Below are 23,562 nucleotides of genomic sequence, written 5' to 3' on the forward strand. Positions count from 1 at the left end.
AGAAACAATTCCTATATCTATAGACTGCTGTATATTGGTATGTAGCCCTGCCCTCTAAGTGATGCTTAGCCTAGGCTGTTTAGCTATGCGGAATTCTTGGGAGACAATTTTATACTGGGTTCAGAACTCTAGCAAACAAACATTCCACAGAGATCACCTGACAGCACGAAAGATGTCAACACCTGTTCTGAATTTCAGAATGTAAATCAGGGTGAGGAAAGATTTTACAATTGCCAAACACTAAATAATTTATAAAGCAATATTGTAAAAAAAAAAAAAATTGCAAATTATTTTGTTACAATATTTTCTCTACAATTGTCTTGTATTTGTGGGATGATAATAAGGTAAAGGTTTCTGAAAGACAGATATCAGACAATTGAACAGGGAACACAACTTAAAGAGACACTGAAGCGAAAAAAAAAATATGATATAATGAATTGGTTGTGTACTATGAATAATTACTAGAAGATTAGCAGCACAGAAAATATTCTCATATTTTTATTTTCAGGTGTATAGTGTTTTTTTCTAACATTGCATCATTCTCTAATATGTGCAGATTACACAACACTCAGCATTCAAAATGATTCTTTCAGAGCAGTCTGTGAACTAATGACCTCTCCTCTGGCAGAGGAAAAGTAAAAAATTAACTAACAGTTGAGATAATAAAAGTCAGATAACAGCCCTCTCCACGACTTTGAAAGTCGTAGAGCTTAATGGCTTTTTTGTATAGAGATAACAACTGGAGTTTCTTAAAGAGAAACTCCGACCAAGAATTTAACTTTATCCCAATCAGTAGCTGATACCCCCTTTTACATGACAAATCTATTGCATTTCACAAACAGACCATCAGGGGGCGCTGTATGACTGATATTGTGGTGAAACCCCTCCCACAAGAAGCTCTGAGTACCGCGGTACTCTGGGCAAACTGCCACAATGTAACAAGACTCACAGACAGGAAATGGCTGTTTACAGCTGTCTGTAACAGCCAGAACAGCTAGAAACAGCTACATAACCTGCCCACAGTAACAATGTCACCATGTAATAAATGTCAGAATGTGAATCTGGGAGAGGAAAGATTTTACAATGAGCAAACACTGACTAAATCATTTATACATAATTATTGTAAAAATGAAGCACTTTTTTTTTTACATTATTTTCACTGGAGTTCCTCTTTAAATCTTCCTGTACTGGAAACAATTACACTGATGTATCTGATCTTAATGTTTTATTTCTTAGCTGTACTACACATACAAATAATAATATCATAATTTTTTATTCGCTTTAGTGTCTCTTTAAGAGTACATTTTTTGAATCATAAATCAATAATTGAATCATAACTCAAACCTGAGACGATGATAAAAAAAATTATACTGTACATACCTGGGTTTCCTCCAGCCCCCTTCAGGTTGATTTCTCCCTTGCCGTCTTCCCAGGGTGCCTGGATGAGAATTACAGGTGGCCCTGTAATTTTTCCAATCAGAGGGGAAGTGCGATTGTACGGGTCAGCCACGCCCCCAATTGCGCTCCCGTCGCCGGAAGTGTTCTGCACCTGTGCAGTAGTACTACTGCTGCGACTTGCGGATTTACCTGATCGCCTAGTAGAGGATCCAGGAGGCCTGCGATGGTGCAATCAGCCTGATGGGGGCTGGAGAAAGCTCCAGGTATGAATATATATTTATATATATATATGTATATATATATATATATATTGTCTCAGGTACACTTTAATATTTAGCTCAAACTCAGAGCTGCAAGGATTAGCAGGTGACCACGGCAGCAAGTCCCCACCTGCCTGTAAATCATTAGCGTCCTGAAACTCTGCCACTTTCCAGCAGCAAGACAGCCATGACCATCTTTATCCGAAGTATTCCGAAGCTCTTCAAACACAAAACTCTGAGATAAAGCTAGGTTCACAGTGGACGTTTAATTCCCTGTTACAGCAGGAATGCGATGGAACGGAAAAGCGGCACCGCACGTTGTCCACACGTTGCATCACATGCAGTGAAGCATACAGTCAATGAAAAGCATGCTTCACTGCCACTATTAATGCATGCGCTTTGTGGTAATGCAATGCACAACTGTGAATATAGCCTTAACGTGGCCCTGAACAGATCTAAAAATGGAAATACCGCATTTACCTGGGTCTTCCTTAACCCCCCCATACCCTATGAGATCCCCCGGTGTCCTCTGGTGCCCCTCCATTCTCCTGCTGGTGGCTCTGCTAGTTGCACTATCCATCCCGGAGTCGTGCTTAACTATGCATGATCACATGCCTGTCGCCATGCAGTTCATTCTTTCATGAAACATGCATGCGCGGAATGCTCACAGTGACGAGCGCACGATCGAGATGGGCGCACGGACGGGCCATACATGCACAGCTAACGGAGCCGCAGTTTATTCTTTTGAGAACTGCAGATGCACAGAACGCTCTGCATGATGGAGTCAGGCGTTTCTTGGCCAGGTCACGCAACTAATGGAGCCGCCAGCGAGAGAACGGAAGGGACCCAAAGGGACCTCACGGGCTACGCGGGCTGGAGGAAGCCCCAGGAACGTTCAGTATTTCGTTTTTAGCTTAGGTCAGTGTCACTTTAAAGTGTACCTGAGATGGGGCAGGAAGAAAAAAAATTATACATGTCTGGGGCCCCCTCCAGGCAGATCGCTCCCTTACTGTCCTCCGCAGCCTCCTGGATCTTCTGTAGGCCGTCCAATCGGGGCAGGCGCAGGCTGGACGCGCGTGTTCCCTGGTCGCCAGGCGCATTCTGTGCAGGTGTACAATGCTCCCGGTGACGCACGCACGGCCAGGCAAACGCAGCTGGCCCCAGACCGGAGGACTTTCCAGGGCCAACTGCAGAAGAACCAGGCAGAAGGTGGAGGAGAATGGCAAGAGGCAATAAGCCTGGAGGGGGCTGGAGGAATGTACAATTCCCCACTCCCCTTTACTTTAAGGATTTAAAAATTATTTTTTTTTTAAGTACTCATGCAAGTAACACAGAATGCTCAATGTGATCTGCAAAACTGCAACAGAAAACGTCAGTGCAACAACAACAAAAAAGTATGACCATGAAACTGATTCACAAACTAAAATAAAATCATTGCACTTGCTGAAAAACTAAGCAGTAATAAACAACACGTAAACATGCATAAAGGTGTTTATAAGCCTGGCACAAAGCAAGAACGATGTACATTTGTTTTCTCACATTTCTGCTAAGCACTCTCTGTATGAAGCCAACTCTTCGCTGTTCTCTACTTTCCCTCCTTCCCGCTTTATCCCTCCCCGCCTAGCTGCGGTGGGAGTGTCCGCTCCATGGCTGAACACTGAGTGGGAGATGGAATGCCCGGGAGGCGAGGGGTGGCGCCACACGTGTGTGTCTCTCTTCCTTGCTGGGAGCTAGGCATGTTCAGCATCGCACACACAGCTCCATTCACTGACATTACCGACCGGCCACAGGGGAGAGATACACTCACACACACACACAGCCCTCCTCCATCTCCACCTCCCAGCCTCTGTCTTCTGTAACTTATGCCACTCCCTCCACTATCCCTCTTGCTGGATTCATCTTATTAAGGGGATGGAGGTGAAAAATAAATAAAAGCAGCTTAGATGTATTTATCCTCCAGGTTTATGCAGTGAATAAGCATAGTACACAACATTGCCTAAACCTCTAACTCACATGCACCCACCCAGTCTGACTAGTCACACATCCTGCAGTTTATATGTACAACAGTCCGCAGCCTCAGCTCCTGCTCAAGTTGAGAGGGAAGCAACATCTGTAAAACTTGGACTGGAGGAGGAGGAGGGAGAGAAAAGAGGAGGACGGGAAGGAAAAGCGGAAAAATGCCAGTGTAAAGTGTGAGAGAAGGAAGAGTTGAGCGGAGAAACTTTGAAAGAAAACGAGTGAGTATGCGCTGATCTGTGCTGCATGTGTCACGGTGACATCCCGGACGGCTCCTGCACTTCTGTCTTCTCTCACTTTGCTACTTTTCTGTACTATTCCAAATAAAAATCAGAAATGTCAGAATCGCTGCTGCTGCTGCTGCTGTTGTGAGTCAGAAGAAGGATCAGATTACAGGATCCCTGCAGCCGATGCAGGAGTCCGATGAGAAAGCCAAGTGCTCAGTTTGTGGCTGTTGGGAGGGAGGCAGATCAGCCAGGGGGCACCTTGTAGAGGCTCAGCCTGACACTTGGGGGGTTGTGCAGCCCATGTCAGGCGCAGCTCTGTGCTGGCAGCAGGGAAGCCCAGCTGTGCTCCGGGAAGCTTGGATGGAAGGTATGAGTTTTGTGCAAATGTTGTTTTATGTGTGTGTGTGCATGTGGGAGTCTTTGTTTTACAATGAACCACACACGCGAAGGCAGGAAAGGAGGAGAGAAAGCTGTGTTTGCTGTTTAAATAACGATGGGAAGTTTTTCTCTGCTGCTGCAAACTTTCCCTGCAAACTTTCCCTGCAAACTTTTGTGCAGACGTTTTGTTTTACTCTATCTCCATGCTTTTAATCTGCGCTTGCCATGTTTGCAGCAGCAAAGTAAGATCCCTTGCATTACTGCTTAGCCCTCAACTTTCTAGAATGAGATGAAAGAGCACCATTTATGAATATTATTGCTAATGATGGTAACAAAAGCCACATTTTTGGAAAAGGTCCCCCCTCCCCCCGGAAACAGATCTCACATTTTCTGTGTGCACTTATGCTAACAAAGGTCATCATCTTCATGGGGAGATGAATGATACTGAAAAAAAAACACTGCAGTTGCTTTACTTCCAGTGGAAAAGGAGAAAAGCAACAACTACTGAACACAGTTGTTAGCAGTATAAATATTTGTATTAGTTAGATGATATATTCATTTATTTAGATTTTCTCACCAGTTCAAAAAGTGGGACCACTGAGGAAGAAAGAGTGGCTTTGGTCTCAACAGTGGTGGGACCCTTGTTTACTAAGCACATAGTATTGTATTGGTGTTTTTATAACTTTTATCAAATATAAGCAGTTATTTTGTTTCTCGTTTGCTTAAAACGTGTGCTTATATTTGAGAGTCTTAATGATCGTCACTATGTAGATTCTAGTTTACTTTTATAACATATACTTTATGAATTTAACTTCTGATCAGGTGTGGAAGTTTAGAGTTCTAGGCGCGCAGATATGTTTGAAGAACAATTATTGTGTGGTTACTCATCTCCTGCAGTGTTGTGTTCCTCCCTCCCCTTGTCTCTTTAGAGCAAATTCTCAACTTGCACTAAACATTTCTGAGCAGATTTCCAGTGTCCCGACTCCCAGAGTAGAGCTGTACGCCAGCCTTGTGCTGGCTGAAACTCTGGATCTCAAACACAGTCCTCCCACATCTGGAAGAAGAGGGAGGGAATCCACATGCAGCACTTCTTACCAGCAGCACTTCTAACTACATTATTAGATGACTTTCCAGCTGCATAGCTGATGTGATTGAATATTAGCCCGAAAACTTTGAAACTTTTGTTATGTTTTTGGTTTCATTGCTGTCATCTGTATTGAGAATGTGGTTTTCAGTAAACAAGAATAATCCACCAATTTTTTACACAACTAGTAGAAAACTCTGCTGGACTTCTGAGTAGTTTGATGTGTAAAAAAACAACAATCTGTATACAAAACATTTTGCTTAGAATGTGTCTTGCTTTGTTAGAATTGTTTTGTTTTTGTTTGTGTAGGATGTATGAAACTGTATGAACCATAACTACAGGATGTAGAATTTAGAGTAATTTATGTAGGATTTAGAGTCATTTATTGAAACTACCCTTTGGACTGTGGTTGAAGGGCCAAGCACTTTCCACAGGGGCAAACAAGGACTCTGGGCTAGATGAATCATGCTAGATACTTTCTCCAAGTGGAGAGAGAAAGGGAAGAGAAGGAGGTAAAGTAAATACACAGAACACCACAAACCAGACTGGATTAACTGATCTACACCTTTTAAGTAAATAGCTTTGATAGACAAAAAAAGGAGTAAAGCGGATGCTGGGGTTTTGGAGGCATATGTACTTACTCTGTTTACCCACATGCTCTTTTCAGACTGAAGTGGATAACAGATGCAGTTCAGTGTGAGGCTAATAAAACTTAACACAGGCAGAAGCATAAACTTTAGCAGCTTTTCTCATTCAGCATTGATGTGGCAGCATGGGATTAGTGAATTAGCAAGAAGATAGGCTGACTTATGGTTGTTGTGTAGGACTTTGAAACATAAATATGTTCTTTTTGTTCTATACCCCTTCAAAGCAGCATCTACTAAACACATGCAGTTGGGGATCAGAACTTTTTTTTAAGCTACTACATCTGCCTCAATTTATGAAGATGGCCAAAGTTCTATCAATTAACTGCAAGCATTATATGGAACACTCAACCATAAATGGTGGTGATAGCTTAACAAGCGTAACCCATCATATAAACTCAGGCAGGCATGGGTGTTTTTGCAAAAGTTGCCAAAACCCGTCAGTGTTGTGGAGAGCATCTTATGTAGTAGCTTAGAGATTGAATGCATGATAATTGCCACAAAAGACAATCTTTCATTTGTTTCCTGTCTGGGATACTTCAAAGGGTTAAAGAAAATTAACAAAAACAATTTAAAGAGGGCGCCAGTCTCTCTCTCTCTCTCTCTCTCTCTCTCTCTCTCTCTCTCTCTTTCTTTCTTTCTTTCTCTTCCTCATTTTTTTTCTTTTGCATGGCCAGTCTATGTAATTGAAAACATGGAATTCATTCATCTTCAAGGATTCATGGTTTTGTTTGCTTATTTAGAGATTAATAATTGGAATGTGAATAGCTCTGCTTATGATATTCATTCTCAGGTTTTTCTTAATGTAATTGCTTTATAATTTAGAAATTTTCACACTGATTGGCCTTATAATTATTTCATTTAGGTGCTTTATTAAAAATTAAAAGTGGCCTTGCGGTTTCTAAATTAGCATTGTCAAGATTATTTTGATGGAGGGAAACTTCAATCCCAAAGCTTTATATATATATATATATATATATATATATATATATATATATATATATATATATATATATATATATACTTGGCGTGTAACAGAACTATTTATTAGTGCCTCTTAGAAAGACTTGTACTTTTTTTCTCTTACTATAGTATTGATCAATAAATATTTCAATTATCACTGGATAAAATAGATACTACAATGTGTAGCAGTGTTCTAATACTGGTAATATGTGCCTTTTAGCCCTAAGTAACATACATTTAAAATTGCCACCCAGTAATTATATAGGATTCATTCTAATGTACTTTTTTCCATGCAAATACAGTAATACTGAAGTCAGTAGTTGGTTTCATATAGCGGTGATTTTATGCCACTGATTGGTGCATTTATTTTATTGTAGCAGATACAGGAAAACATACAGTTTGCGTTGTAGTGTTTAAGCACTTTTACAATACAGTGAGAAGAAGTTCTTTGTGTGGCTTTATAAGATGTGCAGAGAAAGAGCAGGTATGGTGCAATGGAGATTCTGAAAAGAACATGTGTTTTATATGGTCATTAAGTCTCGTGGTCCGTTCTCTGTCTTGACTTTTATTGGTAGATTGCGTGCAAGTGAGCAGGGTCAGACTGCCAGTGAATTAATGTAAAAATAAGAGTCTTTCAAAACTTCCTTAAACCTGGAATGGTAAGTCATCTAGGCTGCACCAGATTAGCCTTCAAGTTGAAGCTTCTTGTCGGCATGGAAGTACTGCAAGCAAATCCCCACCTCAGGCAAACTTTTGCAGTAGAAATAATGGATTTGTTAAAGGTGGGATAAAGTGCAGTTATGTGTCTGTGGTGCAGAGTACATTACATACATTGTCAACTGATTTGTTTAGAACACGGTTCAGCACCAAACGGGTTAATTGCGCCCATTCACCCTACTGACAGCTTTAGCAATGTCCTGCAGCTCTGGAGACAGGATGGCAAATTCCAGGCCATGTTCAAAACAGGCTAACTATTGCTGAGCAGATTTTGCAGTGCTGGAGGGATTAATCAGTTGCCATGCTGAAAGCAAAAAAAGAAACTTCAGTGGTTTGAGAACCCTCACAGCACTAAAAAGGTTAATCAGGCCAAGGGGGTTCTTTGCAGGTTTCCTCTCCTGCTGTCAAGGCCTGCAAGACTTCACCCAAGAGTGTAATACTTCCTCATGCCCATTAAAGCTGTGAGAGTCTGAAAGAAAACAACACAACAATACCCTTTGCCCTTCATGCATGAGAATTAGCTTGCTGTGCTTTAAACCAATATACAATGGACAAGAGGGGGAAGAGCATAAACCAACAGGGTGCCCAATATAAACTTTCCCAATACTTCCAACAGTCCTGTCATCTCTCTACTTTCTGCAGGTATTCGAATAGGTCTGAGGGAGGAAAAAAAAGCCTCATGTAGGCTAACAAGGACTTTCAATGAAATTTCACACTTTGATGATCCCCCCCCCCCCCTTTTTTTTCTCTTTTCCTACATCTAACTTTGATATATTGACAGCAAAAGGAGCTTGCAAAGCTTTTATATAGCCTGAGCGGCAATGCTAAGCAGCAGTCAAACGTCTCCATGCATTTGTGTTTAAGTGCAGAAGAAATAGCATGTCTGTGGGCAGCAGAGGATCTTATCAACTCCCTAATCCCAAGTCCCTGAAAACCTTGAGGGCATGCCTCAGATCTTGCTGAAATCATTGTAGACTTGCACAGTTTGCAGATTAAATATGCTATGTGTTCCTGGCCCCAACAACAGTTTTATGAGGCCGCTAAGCTTCCGACTTTAACATCCCCTTCTGAAGATTTTAGGAGCTGCTATAGGCAGTGATGTGTGCAATAAGTGGCCCTTGTTAATTTCTAGCTTTAGATAGATCTTTTTTGACAGAGGAGGACCTGCCAAAATACTAGTTTTCGAATCATACAGCTTATTATGCAGAAGGAATATATATTAAGCAAAGGCCTTGGTTGATTTGATGCCTCTATTACAGGTTTGTGGAGGAATGCAGCAGTTACATGTGCTCTTGGTCACATCTGATTAGTATTTAAACTGGTGTGAAAGTAGAACGACACAGAAATGGAAATTTCATTTCACAGCCATGTAATAATGCAAAGCACATTTTAAGGAAACATTTACACAAGCTTTTAGGTCCAGTCTCAAGAATACCTGTGTTGCATGTTTAAGCCAGCAGTTGTTATGTAAAAGCAAAGTATGTGCTATCTTACACCTAGATGTCATTAAGTATCCCATAGCGTCCGGAATATGCCTTACTGTATTGTATAAAAACACACCTTGGAGACAGAAATATGTACTATACACCTTACGGCATTGGTGACCAGCTTAACCAAAGGTGGCCGCTAACGGTAAAATTTTCAGCAAAGACTTGCTGGAGCAAACGGATAAATTCGATCAGATTGCAAGAAAATAAGCCTTGTTGATGTCCCAAATCAGCTGCGCACAATTTGAATGGTGATCATTCAATGACAATTTAATCGTTCGGATATTTTTTACAATCGGTTGTGATAGATACATATTGATTCATTGATAGTTAAATAATCAATGTATTATGCCATTTTATTTCCGATCGCATTTATCTGATTATTCAGGCGATTCTTCACTGAAAATTGTACCATTAGTGGACACCTTTAGACAGACAAGGCTCAATGCTACCTGTCTTTCTGTCTGTCTGTCTATCAATCTATCTATTTCCCTGTCTGTTCATCTATCTATCTTGCTTAGCATCTGGGTTTTCCGCTAAAAACATACATTTAGTGAGACAAGGTTGTTTGAACACATCAGTGTTTAAACGTGTCACATCTTTAAGGTAAAACCAATGCTTGCAACTCATTACATCTTTTTATGTTAATAATATTTTTTCATCATGCACTCTCACTGCTTATAGGGAACGGTGTGTAAACAAATCTTTATTTGTTACCAAAGTCAGATGGTAGTCATTGATACATTTATAAAAACAGTTTGGTTTCATTGAGGAGAAGATACTAGTAAAAAAAAAAAAATCAACAGTTTTGACACTGCTTTTTCAAAGAATTATTCTAAATTAGGTTTATTTTAGGGGGAAACTTTAAAGGCAAAAGAAAATATGTAGGGCAATCGTTAAAACTTGGGTAGGTAAGTAAATCTTTTAACTTTGCCAACCGTTTAAAAAAATGGCAGAAAAGAATTATTGTCTCAATTAACCTTTGCAATTTTTTAACTTGATGGCTTCATAATTTGCTTATGGACACATTTGCGTTCGAACGTCTGTTCAGACCTGCACACCTGAGTGTGTGCCACTAAGACCGTAAGTCTCATTCTCGAATAATTCCAGGCAAATGTGAATACTCTGATTAACTCCTGTTACAAGAAGAAATAAGAGCGGAAGCTTTTAAATCTCCCTCAAGTAAATTATCTTAGTAAAACTACCCCCTTCTCTAATCACAGGATAATCATGCTGGTGCTTGACATGGCAGCCCCTCCTTTTATAAATGTGGTGTGAGTCCATTAATTAGAAGAGAAAAAAAAGTCATATCCTATTTCTAAACAATAACATGTGTCAGCTCATTACCCACGAGACCTGAGCCAATATTGTGCTCAAAGGTTGTTTAATGAATGGAAATGTGAAAGTCCATTTGTCAAGGTAGTACAAGGTTCCTGTTAGTTTTCAACCCCCAAATTCATTGTCTGCAAGGTCTAGTCATTAGTCATCTGTGTATTAGTACTGCCCTCAGGCAGTCCAGCCCCGCACTACTTCACACCAGCATGACTTTGAAAGCACACTGTACTGACTTGTAGAATTACTGCTGTTATTTCCGCCTAACTGGGTCCAAGGTAAGTCCCCTCCCCATCTTATCACTCAACATAATCCTCTTTTTCTGTTCGGCTGCTATATATGGCTTTAAGGAATGCTCCATAGCCTTTCATTGAAGGTGTCATACAGCTTGCTTTGTCGTTGGAATTTTTGTCCTATTGTTGGCACAATCTGTAAAACATGCTAGGAAGTTTTGAAGCATCTTAGCAAAAAAAAAAAATATATGAATAAAATAATAACGTATGAAATATCAAACGTATTAAAAAAAAATAACAGTATAAGTGAACATTCATTTCCATTTTGCTCTTAAAACTTTTTCCTTCATCTACAGTATAGAGGTGGATGTGAGAGAGTTAACCCAAGATGTTGCAAAGAAATCTGAGATATAATAAATTGACACTCATCAGTATAGAGGTGGAAGTGAGAAAGTTAGCCAGGGATGTTGCAAATAAATCTAAGATAAAATGAATTATGACTCCTTACATTACATTTTCAGCCCATTCATTACATTTTTTGTATATTGTTCATCAGCTCCTGTATACTGATTTTTTTTTTCTTTTTTATTGTATGGATTGTATCTTTGCTTCGGCTGCTCACCGCCTTTTATTTTTAAGTGAAAACATACAAGGGCAGCAAGTAACTTACAAAACATATGGTTTGAAACGTTTGGCAGTTTTCAGCCACAAATGTTTATAAATGACGTTCTTTGGAAAAGAGAGGACAGCTGTGGGGTTCTCTGTTCACATTTGGAAGTGTGATCTGCCATGTAAGCTCCATTTCACTGATATTTTACAAACTGCACACAGGAGATGTCATCTGAATCCTCCTTTTTATGGCATATCAGTTGAAGGAATCATGGATAATGTATAACTACGTATATATTATATTTTTTTAGCTGGGAATAAAATGAGGAGTACTTATATATCCACACTCCAGCCATGTTCTCTATTCTAAAATCCAGATTTAATGATTTTATGAAAGAGATTTAAAGATAGTCGTTGTTCTAATGAATGCTATATTTGTGGCACTGCTATTAATGATGTGTAATGTGTTTTTAATGTGAGTATGTTCACACTTGCGTCTTATGTTGTACTTGCATTGGGACTTGTGAAGAAGGAAATTGAAGTTTTAGGCATTATAATTTGCACAGTTTTATGTTCAGTATTAATGGAATAGTAGATTTGTTGTACTGGACTAATAAAGTTTTTCAACTTTATGTAAAATAACAAGGATAACTTGATGACATTTTTTGACAAGAGGGCCAAACATCCTGAATACTATTCCTCACAGTGAATGTTTACTTCACATGCACCATCAGTACCAGGAGAAAGTGTTAGTCTTTTACTCCCCTGAACCTAACCGGATGTTTGAAGCGAACATAAACTATGATGGAAAGGAGTTTTTTAGTAATTCAGCCACTGTGATATTTTCTGCCAAAGTATGCTGAAGCAAGCATGACAGCAGTGTAGCTTGATAATATAAATGATCACTATCTAAATTTAAATGTTTTTCTCCTGAAAAGAGACTTTGTGCTTTGTTTTAGTAAATGCTTTTCTCACACCCACTGTGTATTTTATTCCAGGCAGGCTTACTCACTGGCCTGTTTTGTGAGCCAAATTTTACGACTTCATAAGGACAAGCCCTTGGAAACAAAACTGATTGAATTTGATTGTTTTGTTCTTGGCAACTCACATCATCTTTCTAAGCAACATAGAGATGTGTAAAAATAGTGGTAGGCTACATATATGTGCTGAATACATTAGTTCAAATGACACTATTACTGAAGTCGGAAAAATGACTTTGTAATATGCGATTAAATACAATTTTATTTTGTACTAAGGCAAAGTTGTCCATTGCCTCTAAATTCCGAGACAGTTTAGAAATTCAGAAATAAGTTTTGATATTCTGCAACTTACCAATAACATCTCTGTTGATCTGGTCAGATATCTTCAACTTTTTAGGATGGTATATTTAAGGTATATTTGAAGTGTAAAAAAATGTATGGAGTTTGTATGTTCTCTCCTTGTCTGTATGGGTTTCCTCTGGACACCCTGGTTTCCTCCTACATTCCAAAAACATACAGATAAGTTAATTGACTCCCCCCTAAATTGTCCCTAGACAATGATGGATATATGACTATGGTAGGGATTAGATTATGAGCCCCTCTGAGGAACAGGTAGTGACAATACTCTGTAACGCGCTGCAGAAGATGTCAGTGCTTAATAATAAAGATATGTAATCACAAGTAATAAAACTGCTGTGATGGCAAATGCAATGTTGTAAGTAACTTTGAAATTCATAGATAAACAGTAAACTGTCTTCAGAAGTGATTAGAAATTGTTGCCTGGTGCTTAGCAAGTATTTGACACTTTAAATGTGTGTTCATCTATCCATCGCATCCATCCATCAACCATCCATCTATCCATTCACCATCCATCCATACAGTCAGTTGAAAACTACAAACCATGTGACAAAGTTTACAGAGAAAAATCTGAACTCTAGAGCTGGGAAAATTGATGGGTCAGTCTTTGACTAATTCTGTGGATCTGACCTTGTGTGGCTAATTGTGAATTTTTTTTCATTCATCTTAGTATCAGATCTGCAGATAATCAAGTTTATGAATCCTGTTTAGCTTTGATTCTTGGTTATCCAGCGAGGACCATTTTGTATGCATGTTGTCAGGCAAATCAATATGCATTGAGATTTGCTGCCAGTAATGCATTTTGCTTTATTCTGCAAATGGGTTTGATTCCCTAATTGGAATGTTTATTGTTGGTAGACAAGTTACCTCCAATGGTTGCTGGATCTGTTAATAGACACAGTCTGTGTCGTTTCTGAGTGTCGGTGCTGCTATCTTTATATCTATTAATCACACTGTTTTGCAAGAATTACACATATGAAGTGCAGTGACAATTTATTGTGCCATGGGAGTAGAAAAATGTGGGGCCTCTTTATAAAATAAAGTAAGCAACCAAATACGTAAAAATACATTTTTTTCTTATTTTCTGCTCACTTATAAAGTAACCAGATTTTATTATGGTGGTGATGTCAGCACTTTCATTGCTATTCTGTAATTAACTTAAATTGGCAATTTGCAGGTTCATCCACCTGTATGGAGTAATGTTTTGTCAGCTGTGTCCATGTCCATTATTTCTTTCTAGGAAAACCACTACTCTCCATTTCTCTGCATAGCAGTCTATGATGTTAACCACTGTGAAAGTGGCCATTTCTGTCTATGAGCTCGGAATTCGAGATCATAATGGTTTCCCATTTAAGAGTGTGTTGATCATCACTAATATCTGGCAATGGTCACAGAGTAGTGCGTATCACGGGAAAGTGGTGATCCCTTATAAAAGTTCATTTACTTTGAGTGCCACTTTAATAAATACGGCAATTTTTTTTTTTGCCGAAAAATAACACAATTTTTCTGGAAATCGACTGATCCTCATTCTTATAAATAGTTCCTTAAGTATATTTTAGTATTTTTAATATGGGTTGAAATTAGTATGGAATTCAGGATCCAGTCTATCCAATCCAGGAGCCAGACAACTTTTATGGGACTAGGAAGTTGACAGAGAAAGACATTAGACACCAGCTATAACCAGCGATAACTCTTAAATTGAGTATTTACCACCCAACAAAACAGAATTTGCCTCAAAGATACCGCACCAATGCAGTAATTAATGAAGTATGCAAAGACATCTTTATTGAACAACTATAAAACAAGATAAAACAATTAAAAACATAGAGCTGTGAGACAGGGTAATAATATCAAATAATCACAGTACAGTAGTAGTAGTAGGAGACCAGTAGTCCAGTAGGAGACCAATAAAGTGCTAGTGCTAATAATGCTGTAATATGTGCAACAGAAAATATATGGAAGAACCTGATGAAACAAGGATTAAAGTGCAATGAAAAAGTCAGTGGTGCGTGAATCACCAGCAGAAAAGGAGGATGAAAATAGTGCAGGAAGTGAGTAGAAGTAGAGGCAGGAAACAGTCAACCAGAACTGGCTGAAGAAAGTGAGAAGTGCCAATTAGGGATCCTACGAACAGCAAGTGGAGTCCGTCAGATGACCGCCGCTGAGCCGTCACAATTCGCCCAGCAGGGCTTTATCAAGGATAGATCCCTGCTGGGCAAATCGTGATGTATCAGCGTTATTATTATCCATTATTATTATATTATATTGTCATTATATTTCAGTTCTGACAAAATATTGTCAGAACTCGAAGGGATCACTGTAAGAAGAAAATGGTGAGCCTCTGAGAGGAACTGACGGTGAGGTTAGTATGTAATATTCATGTGTTTATTTTAAATAATTTTCCGCGCTTCAGGTTCCCTTTAAGTACATGTGGGGAATAAAGGGGGCGGACTCAAGCGGATGTTTTTTGTTTGTTTAGGGTGACTAATTATCTCCAGAGAGTGTATAAGTGAGCTATTTGCTCCACGCTGAACAGTCCATTCTGTCCTGTATAGAAAGAGGAGGTCACCAACATGGTGACACTCCTGTACTATTTCTAAATTTTCATCTCCAATGCTCATGAAAGATCATTTTGGATAGCAGACATCTAGCTTTTGTATGTACGGTAACTTACGTCACCAACCTTACCTCAAATTTTACTTCTTCCTGTTCACTGTCTAGTTTCAGTGGCATGTTCATGATGGGGTCAGCTATGGCAGCCTCTTTGTACAGGTTTCCTTTATGCAGAGAAAGTGATAATTGTGTATGCTTTTATGATATCCGTATTTATACTACAGAAATGTACACATTAGCAATGATTTCTGTAATGGCATGTCAGAATCGCCTGTTATAACAGACATGTTGGATGGTTGAAATGTTTGTTTATTGGTTTTGTGATGCTGTAGACTAGAGTATGACTCAGTTTTTGTATTTTTTTTCATCAGGTTTTGGATAAAGCAATAAATAGCCTTTGCCAGTCTTTTATTTTTGTCTATGTCACTGAGTGAAAACAGAGCAGCAATAAAACAATTAGTTACCTGAATGGGAAAGGCACTGTCAGCTTGGCGAAACTCTTTTCCTTCCTATCCCGTTGCCTAGACATTAGTCATGGATCCATTGTTGAAATCTTAAGGATGTGAGGAAAAAATATTTTTTTTTAAATGTCTGGAGGTAGATTTTTGTGATGTCGTTTTATATGACTGGATGTAGGCCCATTTCTAATGGCCCATTTCCACTAGACCCAATGCTATGCGGAAACCGCTCTGCATCGCAATGCAAGGAAACTGCAACCAATTCATGTCAATGGAGTAGTTTCCATTGATCCGAATTTACCTATGCGATCCGGCGCAATGCGGGGGAAATTATGGATAGCATGCTGCAGTTTTCCGGAGCACGCATCCAAGTCCCCTTAGCCACCGACGGGAAGCCGCATGACACCGCATCCTTTTGTATGGAAGACAACAAGAAGTACCTGGGGAGAGATGCAAGGCGATGCGGTGATCGCCTCACATCCTAAACGCTAGTGGAAATAATCCCTAAATGGTGTTTATTCTTCTGGGGAGGGAAAAAACCCGATGCTTTCAGGGCAATTGTATACATCGTAATGATTTTTTCCGTTTGATTGCAACAAGTTTAGCTCTGCCTGTATGTGTTTGTGAACTAGCATTAACAGTTGGAAAGTGGTAACCGGAAGCATCCACACAGTAGTAGCACAGGGTTGTAAGATAAAAATTTGATAACTCTGGCATCCTTTGTCTGTGCCTACTTTTTTTCCATATTTAAAATAAAATGTCACTATTGTCGAGAATAGGGAAATCCCAACACATTGTTAGGATTAGACTAGGAGTATCAGAGCTTGCGGACGGTCACTAAGATAGTGCAAGTATGGGAAATAAGAGGTGTTCTTTGTGCAGATAATTACTAATTAAGGAAGAGGAAACAACATAGGATTCTGTACTGAATTCTAGTAGAACACAAACTACAGATGGCAGACTAGAAAAGTAATGCAACAATGATAAGTTTGTATAGTAAATTGTTTAGCAAGAGTGGAATTTTACTTTATGCAACACGGTATCGTTTTGTAAGCTTCTCAAACACTTCTCATATGTTGTCTGTCTGCAAATCTCTACACTGTCCCCCATTTTACTTCACAATCAAAATCAGACCATTGTACTTTACCTTTTAATCCTTCCACTGTTCCTGTCCTACTTACATTTTTTACTTTGTACTTAAATATGCCTCTAACTACTGCCTCTGCTCCTCCTGACCTGCCAACGACTTCTGCATCAAAGACGTCATCCGACGCATTGCTTCAAGACCTCTCTAGAGCTGTCCCATTCTTCAGAATTTCCTCCAATTTCCAATTTCCAGTTTGCTCTTACTTTTAACATATTTAAAAAAAAAAAAAGCCTCCAAACCCACCTCTTTAATCTCCTACCCATCTTTCACTTCTATCTCTATCTGCCCACAGATTAATTTCTCCTTTCTGTTTTATACTATGTTCCTTCCACCTAGATCGTAAGCCTGATTGGGTAGAGTCCCCTCTTAGTCCTATACCATAGTTTGGTATATATGCTGGTTTGTTATCTGCAGCCTAATTTATAAAGTAACCAACATGATATGCTGTTGCTTTATAAATAAAAAATAATTTTTCACTTGTTTTTTATTCCTCACGCAACTTAAATAATATATACTCTTATTATCTTGAGTGGGTATCTTGAGTGGGTATTTGAAGCATCAGGGCCCCTGTGTCTGAAAAACATGATTAGATAGAACATGTTGTTTTTATTTTGGAGCAACAATTACTTGTATAGGAAATCTCTTATCTTACTGGATGTGCCAGTGATAAGCCAGATGTGTGACTCAAGTCAGGAGTTTTCACAAGCTGCTGTGAAGTTGCTGGAAACCCTGTTTGTAGGGCTAACGAGCCCCACCCAGGAGGCGGGATTTGGGAGCTGCAAATCACAGCTTTACTTTGTAAACATCATTTATGACAAGGAACATTTTTACCATGAAGACTGTGGGCTCCCTCTCCATCCTCTCTGGCCGCTCTGTTGTCCGCAGTCACCTCCAGTAACTTCTTCAGTCAGGGCCAGTTGTAACCCCCCTAAGGTCCCCCTGCACTCTGCAATCCCTCATAAATCACAGCCACGCTGCTAAAAACAGCTTGTCAGAGCTGGCTGTGTTTATCTCTATAGTGTCAGTCTGCTGCTCTCCCCGCCTCCTGCAGAACTCCAGTCCCGCCTGCATCCCTTCCCTCCCTGCTGATTGGAGGGAAGGGACGGGGGCAGGGACCGGTGCGATGCAGGAGGCGGGGAAGCAGCTGAGACTGACACTACAGATGTAAACACAGCCTCACAGCACGGCTGTGATTTATGAGGGATTGCAGAGTGCAGGGGGACCTTAGTGGGGTTTGGGATAGCAACAGAAGCTGGGCTGTATAGGCAGATCCAGTCTCTGTATGCAGATAACATTCTTTAAACACACCTCGGGTTCTCTTTAAATACATACAGCGAGCATTACTCTGTTTTCCTTCTGTCATGGGTAAGAGTTCAGGTCCACTGTAAGCCTTGCACACACTATTCAGCATTTTTAATATTTTAAAAATAAGAACCAAAAACAACAAATCTAAGGAAATTATTTTTTAAATAAAGGCTCTTCATAAATGTTTGATTGTTTTGTCAAATGAACATTGATTGGGAAAGGCTGTTATTTGCCAGATCTATGTGCCTGATATGAGAGTGTAGTGGAGACAGGAATGGCATGTGAGTGTGGTTTGTTAGCTTTGTACTGCATTGAACCTTATGAAGATTGTGACTGCAGCTGGGCGAATAAAGTAACAACAGATTCCTGCTGAGATCTAATATCAAGTGGGACAATTGGTAATGTAGTAAACCATTGAACATCTAATAATGTATGCATGCTTTGGAAAATTCAGGCTGGTTTTCATTGCTATTTACTTCTTAAAACTGGCTAGCCTTCTGACTGTCACTTTGATTTCCTACCTTACATGCTTCCTGCTTCAATGAGTGTGCAGATAGGTGTTTTGACAGGCAAGTAACTGAAAAACATGAAGCTAAAAGTTGGCATGAGAGCCAGGGAAGTAGCATTTTTAAAAAAATAGATTAGCAGTGGCAGCCTTGATAACTTTCCAAGTACAGCTGTTTGATAACTTGCCAAGTACAGATGTTTTGTAATCTGCCTGTGAAATAAAATGACTGTTTGCAGCTGGATGAGATGATAACCTCCTGTCTGTTACACCTGTGGGCAGCTACCAGTTGACCAATTCAAAGGCAAAGATCAATTGCCTTGGTAGTGAAATGTTTTTTGGGAAGCGAGCCAGTGCTGGATACAGTATATTTGTGTATGCTTCCTCCTTTCTATGGTAACGTAGTCCCACATGGATGAGTGTTTTCAGTTGATATCTGCCAGATATGGTTGTTTTTTATGAATCCAACAACTCTACAGCTTTTACCATGAGGTTGATAGATACAATTTCAGAAATGTAGAAGGATGACACAGAAATACTGTAGATGTGGTCAGATGTAACAAAAATGTTTGATGAAGTAAAGTGAAACCAATGTGTCTGATATAGTATACCTAAGATAAGGCACAACTACCTAGGATAAGCACAGAGGTATGTTCATCCTGAACTCTGTCCTCTGTCCTATCACTCCTTGAAAAAATTGACTTTTGGCTAAAGTCAAATTTTCAACGTCTCATTCCTCCCCTCTTCCCCACCCTTTAAGGGGAGTGAATGGGGCAGGTAAGAGAAGGGAATGTGAGAGTGACAAGAGGGAACATCGACTCTTCCCATCTGAAAATTTGATTCGGAATGATTACAGAGACTAGGAGCAACGTGGAGAGACAAAACACAGGTGTGGGGATCCAGCAGGAAAAGTGCTTACCTTAGGTAGCCTTGCTCGAGTCAGGTATACTTCAAGCACAGAAGAAAACAAAAACATGTACAGTAGTTATTATTCCAGTGTGGGAAATTGTAACTTATTTTTGTCTAAAATGCATTTTTTCTGTTGCATAGATTGCTAACATAACAGGACATACACTGACACTGGTGTTCAGTTCCACTAGTTTTGAAAGCTGCTTGTTCTGAGGAGGTACATTCCTCTGTAATTGCTGAACATTTTGTGCACTGGGAGTATCTAGTTGGATACTGCATTGGAAAGGATCACAGTACTTGCAAAGTCCAGATCTCAAGTATGAATTCCGGGTTCATAGTGCAGATGAGGCTATGACAAGCTGTAGGAGTGGCATTCCACACACACTGCAACACTATTTTCTTCATGGTGTAGGCCTTCTACTTTGGTAAGCCATTTTTCCACGAGGTAACCCTACTACCCAACTATTACATCCAGTTTCAAGTTAAAGGGAACCTGAAATGAGTAAAAATATTTAAAATAAACACATGGTGTAGCTGCAAATGAATATTACATACTAACCTCACCGTCAGTTCCTCTCAGAAGCCCACCATTTTCTTCTTACAGTGATCCGATCCAGTTCTGACAATATTTTGTCAGAACTGAAATATACCAGTTGCTGTCAGTTATATATCAGCAGCTGTCAGTTACAACTGAATGTGCTAGGTAATGTCCATGTTTCCCTATGGCTCAAGTGGGTGATATTAAAGTTTAACATTGTGCTGACCAGGAAGCTGTTATGGGTAATGGGCATTTTTAAAATGGAGGACGGAGAAATTCTTTGATCACAGTGGACAAATCGGACGCAGGAGAGGAGAAACAGATTGAGGAGTAGACTACATGGGAGGTAAGTATGACCTGTGTATGGTTATTTTGACTTTTTTTTTTCAGTGCAGGTTCTCTTTAACTGAATAGGCACATGCAAGGTATTCTACTACTTGCCACATGGCACATAACATCTCTGCCTAAAGTAGTCTCTAAGATAATAGTTTCACTACTTCAAAGCAACCTTAAGGTGCCAACTTATGATCCAATCTGTTTTGTACAATCTTACCATTTCTATGTAATATAAGGGATTGCATAAAGTATCCGTTCTATATATTCATGCAGATTTGGTAAAATTGGACAAAACAGATTGGATTGGTAGTGGCCAACAGCACAGCAACATATGATACAAATGAGAGACACATTTAAATAGAAAAGTATGTTTTTTGCTTAGGCGATATTTATTTTAGCTTTGAACAATCTCTACTGCAGGCACTTGAACAATAGGCTTAAAGGGAAGGTTCAGGGACTATGAAAAAAAATTAAAAATCCTTATCCACTTACCTGGGGCTTCCTCCAGCCCGTGGCAGGCAGGAGGTGCCCTTGGCGCCGCTCCACAGGCTCCCGGTGGCTGACCTGACCTGGCCAGGCTGGCGGCCAGGTCGGGCTTCTTCTGCGCTCCATTCTGCGTTTCACGCCGGTGCGCTGACGTCATCGGATGTCCTCCGGGCTGTACTGCGCAGGCTCAGTAGTTCTGACGTCAGCGCGCCGGCGTGAAACGCAGAATGGAGCGCAGAAGAAGCCCGACCTGGCCGCCGGCCTGGCCAAGTCGGGTCGCCCACCGGAGACCACCGGGAGCCTGCGGAGCGGCGCCGAGGGCACCTCCTGCCTGCCACGGGCTGGAGGAAGCCCCAGGTAAGTGGATAAGGATTTTTTATTTTTTTTCATAGTCCCTGAACCTTCCCTTTAAAGAGAACCCGAGGTGTGTTTAAAGAATGTTATCTGCATACAGAGGCTGGATCTGCCTATACAGCCCAGCCTCTGTTGCTATCCCAAACCCCACTAAGGTCCCCCTGCACTCTGCAATCCCTCATAAATCACAGCCGTGCTGTGAGGCTGTGTTTACATCTGTAGTGTCAGTCTCAGCTGCTCCCCCACCTCCTGCATAGCTCTGGTCCCTGCCCCCGTCCCTTCCCTCCAATCAACAGGGAGGGAAGGGATGCAGGCGGGGACTGGAGTTCTGCAGGAGGCGGGGAGAGCAGCAGACTGTCACTATAAAGATAAACACAGCCAGCTCTGACAAGCTGTTTGTCAGCAGCGTGGCTGTTATTTATGAGGGATTGCAGAGTGCAGGGGGACCTTAGGGGGGTTTGGGATAGCAACAGAGGCTGGGCTGTATAGGCAGATCCAGCCTCTGTATGCAGATAATATTCTTCAAATCCACCTCGGGTTCTCTTTAATTATGCCTTCTGGTACTGGAAGAAATATTTACTGCTGTATGGCCCAAATGATGAAGAAATGAATAACACCTGTACGTTACTTCAGTGTTTTAAAAAGTGTTTTGTTATACAGTGTATCAGGTCAGACATAGGCCTGTGGTGAAGCCTATTTGGTTTTCTTATGTGTATAGTGTTGTTTGTATTTTCCTTTGAAGTAGATTAGTGACACTGAATACAGCAATGTGTGCATATGTGTAGAGAGATAATATTGATCTGCACAATTTGATGGATAGGTGCTACTGAAATATATTGGAAGTATGATAGCCACAGAGGGACTCTTTAAGCCAAGTGTTATATTGACTAAATTATTCATAAACACATCTTTCGTTTTCATTTTAAAGTAGACCTGCTGTAGGGAAAATGCAGAATAATTGGTTTATTTAACTACTTAGTCTTTTTGCACTGAACAAATCCCCTTTGCCTAGCATTAAACTAAGTGAAAGTAAATGCTAATTATCCAGCAAAAAAAGCTTGACATTTTAGTATTTGTATAGCACCTTTCTCCTGTCAGTCTCAAAGCGCTTGTGAGGCAGCCACTAGAGCGTGCTCAGTAGGCAGTAGCAGTGCTAGGGAGTCTCGTCCAAGAACTCCTTACTGAATAGGTGCTGGCTTACTGAAATAGGAAGAGCTGAGATTTAAACCCATGTGGCCGATGTCAGAGACAGAGCCCTTAACCATTACACAAAGGTATTGTGACTTGTTACTGAATACACAAAGATATTAGGACTTGTTAATAAATACACACAGATATTTGGAGTTATCACTGAATACACACATACAGTTTATTGTTATTTGTTACTAAATGCACAAAGGTATTGTTATTTGTTACTGAATACACAAAGGTATTGTGACTTGTTACTGAATACACATAGGTATTGGGACTTGTTACTGAATACACACAGATATTTGGAGTTGTTACTGAATACACACATATATTGTTATTTGTTACTGAATACACACAGGTATTGTGACTTGTTACTGAATACACAGAGATATTGTATGTTTTTACTGAATAAACATAGATATTGAGGTTGATTTTCAAAACTTTTCTCTTGCTTATCCCGTCTGACTTATTTTTTACCTCAACTACAGTATGAGGAGAACCAATGCATGCAATACATAGAGATAAATCATTAGTTAAGTCATATAAGGAGAGATACATTTTGAGCTAAGTCATATAAGGAGCGATTAATAATAGATGAGGAGATATAAATTGTGTGTTAAAAAAATAAGGCGAGATAATTTATAGGAGAAACATTTTGTCAATCAACCCCAGTGTGACTTGTTACTGATTGCACACAGCAATTATTATAGTGCATTGTTGCCTGGTACACAAAGATCATTTTGCTTAGCAGTTTTCCAAGAATAATGTTTGATGCATTATTAGTTTCAGTCTGGCATGTGATACAAGAGACAGAAGGCCATTTACTAAGGATAGAGAAAAGTGGAGAGCCCTGAGAAGCACAAGTTATCCAGCAAACCTGGACTGCAGTTTTTAAACATGACATTTAACATGACACACGGCTATCACATGAAAAAAGTTTGCCGCACTCACCCTCGTCATATCAGGCTATAGTAAGGATTGCTGAAAGATCACAGAATTTGAAGATTGACGTTATTACAGTTGCATGTGTGCACC

At 39.9% G+C, this 23,562-nt stretch overlaps 1 protein-coding gene across 1 annotated transcript in view; it reads left to right on the forward strand.

Annotated features, from left to right (window-relative positions):
- The first annotated feature begins 3,371 nt into the window (after window positions 1-3,371).
- GLI3 (GLI family zinc finger 3) overlaps window positions 3,372-23,562 on the forward strand; it is a 425,689-nt gene continuing 405,498 nt past the window's right edge. The window contains exon 1 of the mRNA XM_068236373.1: window positions 3,372-3,895. The gene's annotated coding sequence lies outside the window, so the exon portion shown is untranslated. The remainder of the gene's footprint in view (window positions 3,896-23,562) is intronic.

This window comes from Hyperolius riggenbachi, chromosome 5 (assembly GCF_040937935.1).
Source record: "Hyperolius riggenbachi isolate aHypRig1 chromosome 5, aHypRig1.pri, whole genome shotgun sequence".
Classification (NCBI taxonomy): domain Eukaryota; kingdom Metazoa; phylum Chordata; class Amphibia; order Anura; family Hyperoliidae; genus Hyperolius; species Hyperolius riggenbachi.